The 7,926-nt window shown below is 32.9% G+C and overlaps 1 protein-coding gene across 1 annotated transcript in view; it reads left to right on the top strand.

The window, feature by feature from the left end:
* The first annotated feature begins 778 nt into the window (after window positions 1-778).
* The window catches only part of LOC126752165 (uncharacterized), a 565,185-nt gene continuing 558,037 nt past the window's right edge, over window positions 779-7,926 (top strand). The window contains exon 1 of the mRNA XM_050462767.1: window positions 779-1,366. The gene's annotated coding sequence lies outside the window, so the exon portion shown is untranslated. The remainder of the gene's footprint in view (window positions 1,367-7,926) is intronic.

Raw genomic sequence — 7,926 nt, 5'->3', positions numbered from 1 at the left:
TAGGTATACATTCATATTTTCGCCAAGCCTGAAAGCCTTAATGTAGCTGCTTGCTTTCGTGTTATACATATGCTGGTCCTTAAAATAAGCAATTTTAAATTTTTGATATTAGTGAAAATAATTCTACGTTTAGGAACCTTGATTAAAAAAATTTGTTTATAATTAAAATAGAAACTGAAATATATGTAAGCTCTTATTAATGATCCGTTGCTATCGAAATTAATACTTAAAGCAGGCTGTCAAAAAATTATTTTTTTTAAGTGCAATTTGAACTGGACTTTGCACCATCCATTCCACATCTTGCCAATTTTTATATATTTAAAATATTTTTGTTAATTAAATTCTTAATTACATATTAATCGATTTTCAAAAAATTTCACTTTTAAATTTCCACATTCCACATCTTGATAATTTTTATATATATTTAAAATATTTTTTTGTAATTTTAGTTTTGTTTTAAACTAAATTTTAATCAATTTCCATTTTAAAGATATTTAATTTAAAACTGCTGTAAAATTTAACATTTCCGTGCATGCACTGTAACATAAATCAGCCATCATTTGAGTCGTAACAGAGCACACTCCTTCACTTAACATTCTTGCAGTGCCACTGTAAACTAAACATAAATTTTAGCAGCAGCCTGTTGGATGCTGTGTGCTCCGCTGTTGTTACAGTTTCAGCATACACAGCTTCCTTCGCTTCACTGTTGTCGCCATCGCCATCGTCATCGTCGTCGTCATTATGCCCATCGTGTTCGTTGTTCGTGGCTTTCGTTTGATTTTGATTACAGCTGAGGCTGAAGATGGTTTTGTTGCCGACTTTTAGGTGCTACAGCTGCCACGCATTGCGTTTAGTTCTATCGTGTCTGCGTTAATGTACGGTTGCAAAACGTCGTCACTTCTGCGGCGACGAACTGAACGTGAACGTACGCGTAGTAAGCAGCTGCCAAAGTGTTGGTACCTTGTCTGCCTGCTAACGGGCGCGACTTTATCCGAAAGCAAACTAACCAACTGCCATAAAGTGTGCACTATAAGCGCTTGTGCGATGCCAAGTCAGCCGTCTGACTAGTTGGCGTGAAGAATTTCGTGCATTGTTTGCTGAGTTCGTGCGCTATTGTTGTTGTTGTGCGTGTTTATGTAGCAATTAAAGCGTTGCCTTACATTAGGCGCTTAAGTGAGATTACAAACAGCAGTGCGTGCTCGCGTAGCCGCTGTATACTTTATGTGTGTCTGTGTGCTCTTTGCTGCTTGATGCTGGGCCGTAAAAACGAATGGCAACGCGTGCAACTTTAAAATATACATATGTATATGCAAGTGCTTGTGCCCCGGCATTGTTGTATGTAGCAGTCGACGAGCAGCGTTGAAAAGTAAGCAATAATATGTTGCTTAGCAAAAAGTTTATCTTTTGCATTTGCAGTGTCAAGAAATTGCTACAAATTTTGTTTGCCTACTTTAATGAAGGCTGCAACTTACGTGTGTTCTTATGTATATATGTGTGAGAGTGCGTGTGTATGCGTGCGTTTCGTAGTTTTGGCCTACATAGACGCACAAAAGTATGCTAAAAGTTTTTTGAAAGCTTGCCAAATGCCCAAATGTGTAGCTTGCAAATATTTAATTGTGTCTACGAAACACTAATCTGACATTCAACGACAGTAAATAGCAGCGAGGATTTGCTGTACATGTTCTACGCACCGGCAGTGTGGCTACTGCGAAGCAAAAGGAAATATCATGTCATTAAAAAATGTTTGCATAGTGTGTGCCAATTGCAAATGAGAAAGTTTAAATGTAATTTTGACGCAGTACTTCCCTCGTACATATATTTCTGCTTAATTTGGCGAATGTTTATTCGAATAGAAATTGGAATTTATGAAATTAGTAGTGTTCTTTAAGAACTATGTCAACTTAGGAGCAGCATAATTTAATTTTGTGATTTCATAATATTAAGAATTTAAAAAGTTAGTTGAAAATTGAGCTTCAAATCGGTCTGATATTGACTATATACATATTTTTTTCCTTCGAAGGGTAAGAAAATTGGTCTAATACTGCCTAACACATTTTTTTTCTTTCGAAGTGTTACACACAGACTAGTTTGGTCCATTGCGATACTAGATGAAGTTCACTTGCTAAGTAAAAAGAGTAGTCATAGTTTAGTATAACTGCGCTTGCTGCGAGTTTTCGCAGACTCTGCGGCCTTACTATCGATATCCCCTGCAGTGTATCATATTGGCGGGACGCCAGGTGCTTACAGCGTACTCTTGCCAATGCGGGACAAGCTCACAAGAGATGCTCTATTGTTTCACTGGTATCCTATTCTTGGCAATTCTTGCAGTCTTCTCGAACTGAAATTATATTTATATTGATTTACTTAGCTTTTGAAATAATTTTTTAAAGCTGACTGCTAACTACTGGTTAATTTTTTTAAAAGAAAGTTCGAATAAAAGTTTTCGATGTTGAAAAAAATTTCTTCTTTTCTTAAGTGTATTTAAACAATCGCAGCAAAAAAATTAACACTTTTTAATAATAAAATAAAATTTAATATAATAATTTAAGTAAAATTTAAAAGCAAAATTAACACATAAAACATAAAACAAACAAAGGAAAAAATAAAAATAATAAAAATATAATGTTATACAAATAAATTTAGTGTTTGCAAAATTTTGCTTCAACCTAAAACTAAGATGAAAATAATAAATGCTACCTTAAAAGATTTTTTTTTTTATTTTCATAAGTCCAAAAAAATTTTATAAAATTTAAATATTGAAGAAAAATAAATTTGTGAATGAAATAGCAGATACAAAAAAAAATTTAAGGTTTTATCTGGTAATATGAAATGCAAAAAAAGGTTTTATGTGTATTTAAATTTTTGATTAATATTTAAAGTCATCTTTCATTGTGTCTTTCGGCGTGTTGCTCTTAAAAGTGGATCCTCTTATGTGCTCTTGACTATGTAAAAATTATTGTCGCTTGTAAAAAAATTGTCAAGACAATACTTGACAATAAAAAAATTAAATTATTAAAAAATGTAATTTATTTGCTAAAAAGTTAAGTAATACATTGTGACAAAAATGTACCCGGAAATTATAATTTAAATTCCGCGATAAATGATATTTAAAAAAATGTATTTTGCTAAGATGGTAGAAGTCCTTAATTAAGGTTATTGACTATGCCAAATATGAGTGCGATCTGCAAACCAGTTTGTTTACAGCAGCTGCTTAATGCGGTACACCTCAGTGATGCGTTGCGCTTTTTATAATGGATAAAAATATCGAACAAAGAATTTGTCTAAAATTTTGTAATTTTAACCAAATTTCGTATGCGAAATCGCTGTGTATTTTGGAAAAGGCTTACGGTGACTCAGTAGGCGACGAAATAAATATTGATGAATAATTAAATATTTTGCGTTTTACTTACAATTTCCGGGTACGTTTTTGTCACAATGTATTTTATGTATTTAGTTTTTAATTTTATAGTTATATTTGATTGTGTCTTTCGGCGTGTTGTTCTTAAAGTTGGTTCTTCTTAAGTGCTTTTGGCTATGCAAAAGTTCTTGTTGATTGTAAAAAGATTCTCAAGACAATGCTTGACAATAACAAAATTAAATAATTAAAAAAGTAAATTGTTAAAAATGTCAAATATTTGCTAAAGAGTTATGCAGTATGGTTAAAATACAATAGAGATTTAATATTCATCATATGTATTTTCCAAAACAGCTCTGTTTGTGAAATTTATAAAAAATGAAAAACAGAACTTTAATTTCAGTTACACCAGAAAGAGTTTCAGAGCTATAATACTCTTTACAAGTGTATTTCTTTTAGCTACTCTGCAACGTTTCGAATAATGATTAAATTGCTCTCATAACATGATGCTAGATCATCCAAACTAAAAAAATCAAAGTTAATTTGTTGCATAATTGTTTTCGCCAGTTATCGCCGAGAGCTTGTTCGAAACATAAATAAACATATTTTTTAGAATTTCTTCTTTTATTGGCGTAGACAATGCTTACGCGGTTATAGAACATTTTGAAGAAAAAACGCGAGTCATAAGATACCGAGTTTTTAAAAATTGTTTTTTATAACATTTTTTTTTGTCGAAAAAATAGTATTTTTCCTTCTTTATAAGATTTCGACTTCGTAAAAATCTTTTTTTAATCGAAAAATTTTTTCTCCAACCTTAAGAAGATTCAAAATTCCTGAATCAAGTGTCGGTCAAGTAATCATATCTAGGACTTAAAAAATTTCTGATTGCTTCTTTTCACCAGAAACTACTTTTTCTTATAAAAAAAATTGAAAGAGATTTTCAGTTTATATTTATTAAAATATATACTGGTCCTCTAGTTGCTCTCACATCCAACTTTGCTTTCTGCAGTTACATAAAGCTTAAGCAATGAAATAAGCAATTGAAGCATACTCTCTGGCGCAAGAAAATTTAATGAGACATTATTTTACTTTAAAGTTATAGCGACTTGCGAATTTCAAAAATTTATTTATTTTAAATATATTCGATATATGAATCTACATATATTGAAAAATACTTTCCAAAACTTCTGGTAGAGAAAACTAGTTTCAAAGCATGAGCATATTTATGAGACTTTTTCACTTAGTGTAATCGGCTGCAGGATGGAGCCATCGGCATAAATTTAAATATAAATATATAGTACTTTCAGCATTCCGAAATTTCGAAATTTTTTGATATTGAAAGATTATATATGCCGTAATGGCACTAACCAAATATTCTGCCGCAAATTCTGTCAAAAATCAAGCAATTTTGACTACATTGCGCTGAGTTCATTAAGTTCATGAAGTTCTTCAATTCGCCCCACCCCCATTTATGGGTACTAATTTACCAGCAATTTTTAAGTATGACTTAAATATTCTAGGAGATATCAAAATACAAAGAACATACTCGAACATACCATCTGATCAAATTTGACCCGGACTGACAAAGAAAAAACTAAGGCGCCTGAGTTAATATAAGCATGCCAACGATCGTTCCCATTTTCAATCTAATTGCTATAAGAAACGGCTGGGGTGTCCTTCATCGTTTTCAGCGGTTTGGGTGTTTTTTGATTTTCTGTACTCATCTATTGTTTCAAGAAATATTTTTGGTTTTTGGGTTGCAAAAAATTTTATACACAAAAATCTTTTCACCGCAAAACAACTTTTTTTTGGAGATCGATTAAGGGACGAAGGGATTCATTTTTTTTTTTTTTAATTTTTTTTAATGAATCAGCTTTTTTGGAAGTACATTAAATTTTGTAAAAGTATGGTTTGATTTATTTACTGAAAAAAGGTTAAACAAGCAAAAACAAATAATCAAAAAAAGTGCTTTTATTCCTGTCTGTCAAGCGGATATAACCTCTTTAAATAATTTTTATAAAAAAAAATAAAAATCGAAAATCTAAAAAGCGCTTTTCTTCCTGATTTCCAAATATATACAAGTATAAGCCCTTTAAAAAAATTTTACGTAAAATATTTTTTTATTAGGAAACGTCATAACAGTTTAAGCTATTTTTAAGCAATTTATTTATTAATTTTATTTCTCAAAAATATTGCAATTAATTATACACTACAATGTGCATGTTTTAACAATAACTGTAACAAATATGTTAATTTTTGAGAAAAAAATCAAAAATTTAATACAAAAATTCCCAACTTATTAATTTTAAAACAATTTTATAACAGTTCAGCGAAGTTTTCCCATCAAAGTAATAACAACCGCAGGTTTTAAATTTTAATTGAAATATTGCAATAAAATTTTATATGAATTATGCATGCTTAACATATGCGATTTTTGTGCGCTGCTGAAAACAAAGTCAAACAGTGTTTACATAATGCAAACAAAATGCAAAAATCCGGACATGCCGATGTTTGGAAGCGGTAAATATTTGTGCGAATGAATAAAGCTTAAGTATATATATGTGGTGTGTAAACTTGACCTATGGCGCGTTAACAGCTGGTTAGTTTGAAATATAAATCTACAAGCATATATGCATATGTTTATAGTAGAATATGTAGTATCCCGAACAAACAGCTGCGCAACATTGTAGCATACTTTTAAGAGCGCGGGTTTTAAAATGAAACAGCGCCAACTTTACGGCTAAATATTTGCTTTCAAATATTTTTAGTTAGCAAAAGCCACAAGGATAACTTCAAAAGAATACAAAAATTTTGAAAAATAGAAAATTTTGGAGAAAGGAAAATTTGAAAAATAAAAAGTTTTGAAAAATAAAAAATTTTGAAAAAATAAAAAGTTTTAAAAAAAAAAGCAAGTTTTGCTTAGCAACACTAATTTGCGTATTAGTGGCATATATTGCATACTTTTAGGTGTGTGCATATACATATTTCTGCAACAATTTCGCATTAGCATAATTAAAACATGAAAACCTAGTTAGCATTGCCGCCAGCGCACTGACACAACTGCAAAGTATGCAAGCTATGCACAGGTCACACACACACACGCACACATACATACTCGTAGAAAAAGCAAGCATAGTTGTAGGCGATTGCAGCAGTAAGCGCACATGAAGCAAGCGGTAATGAAAGTGCAACTCAAAGCAGCGCTACAAGAGGCGCAAACTTGGCGGAAGGAACACGCCAGCACAAGCCGTTAGGATTATGTCCTAGTGCCTACTAAGTAGTATGTGTGGGAGGGTGTATAAGCTCCGGCAGCTTACGTGCGTAGCGTGCGAAATAGTGCAGTTAAGTGTGAAAAATGCTTTTGTGTTTGCCTTTAAGAACTTGACCTCAGTTGCTTTGAGAGCAGTAGCAGCAGCAGCAGCGGCAGCTTTGCTTTTCACGCCATTTTGCACTCGCTTCTAGTGCTTTTGCCACTTTTTGCACTACTTTGCGCTACTGCCACTGCTACTGCTGTTGTTATAAGCAGATTTGCGTGTTATGCTTGTTGCTGTTGTTTTCATTATGCTTTTTACTCATGCGCATGCATTTGCATTTGTGCACTTGGCTTCGGCATGCCGTGACGACACACTTGTGTTTGTGATATTTTGTGCAAATCCTGCCGGTCTGCTGGTCTGCTGGCCATGGAAGTGCAGACGGAAGCCAGCTGTTGCACAATTACGCAACGTTGCTGTGGAACGCACCATACTTAAATATGTTTTTAGTATTTATTTTGCCACTAAAGCTACTAACCCATATGTGCTCAAACTTGTTTGGCGTCCTCTCTCGCTGTAAGCGCATATCCTTGAACTTTATTGTTTACACATCAACGAACGGTTTTACTTTCATTCATTTCTATGCCCTCACTCCCCTTCGGCGCCTTTTATATACAAGTATTTCCACATTGGTACGTTCACTTCGGTCCCCTACACTGTTGCCACTTTTCGTTGTTTGCTTGTTAGTTGACTATATACATATGCCATGTATGACTGTTTGTGTTTGTGTAAGGCTTTGAACGCTCTCTGTGTGGTGGGTCTGGTTTTATGTTTTCTTTATATTTGCCGATTATCATTTTATATTTTCATGCTTCTGATTCCAGTCCTTCATTTTTCTATTTTTAATTTCATATTTCAACTGCTACTTGGGGGAAGTGAAAGTTGACCACTGCTTTAAATACATATGTATATGTATATGTAGTTTAGCAGAACGAATGGTTTTACATTCATTTCTATGCGCTCATTCCCCTTCAGTCGTCTTTTATATATTTCCACATTGATACGTTCACTTCAGCCCCTACACTGTTGCCACTTTTCGTTGTTTGCTTGTTTGTTGACTACATTGTGCTATGAATGACTATGTATGACTGTTTGTGTTTGTATAGCATTGTACGCTCTCTGAGTTGGGGGCCTGGCTTTATGCTTTCCTTATATTTCATTTTATCTTTTGTTTTTTGATTTTTCGATTTAGTATTGGGTAGTCGAAAAAGTCTTTTCGTATTTGGTCTGTAGATATCGTTGCAGTCGTATATCTCCAGT

This window comes from Bactrocera neohumeralis, chromosome 3, assembly GCF_024586455.1.
Source record: "Bactrocera neohumeralis isolate Rockhampton chromosome 3, APGP_CSIRO_Bneo_wtdbg2-racon-allhic-juicebox.fasta_v2, whole genome shotgun sequence".
Classification (NCBI taxonomy): domain Eukaryota; kingdom Metazoa; phylum Arthropoda; class Insecta; order Diptera; family Tephritidae; genus Bactrocera; species Bactrocera neohumeralis.
This window is presented reverse-complemented; position numbering and strand designations above follow the sequence as displayed.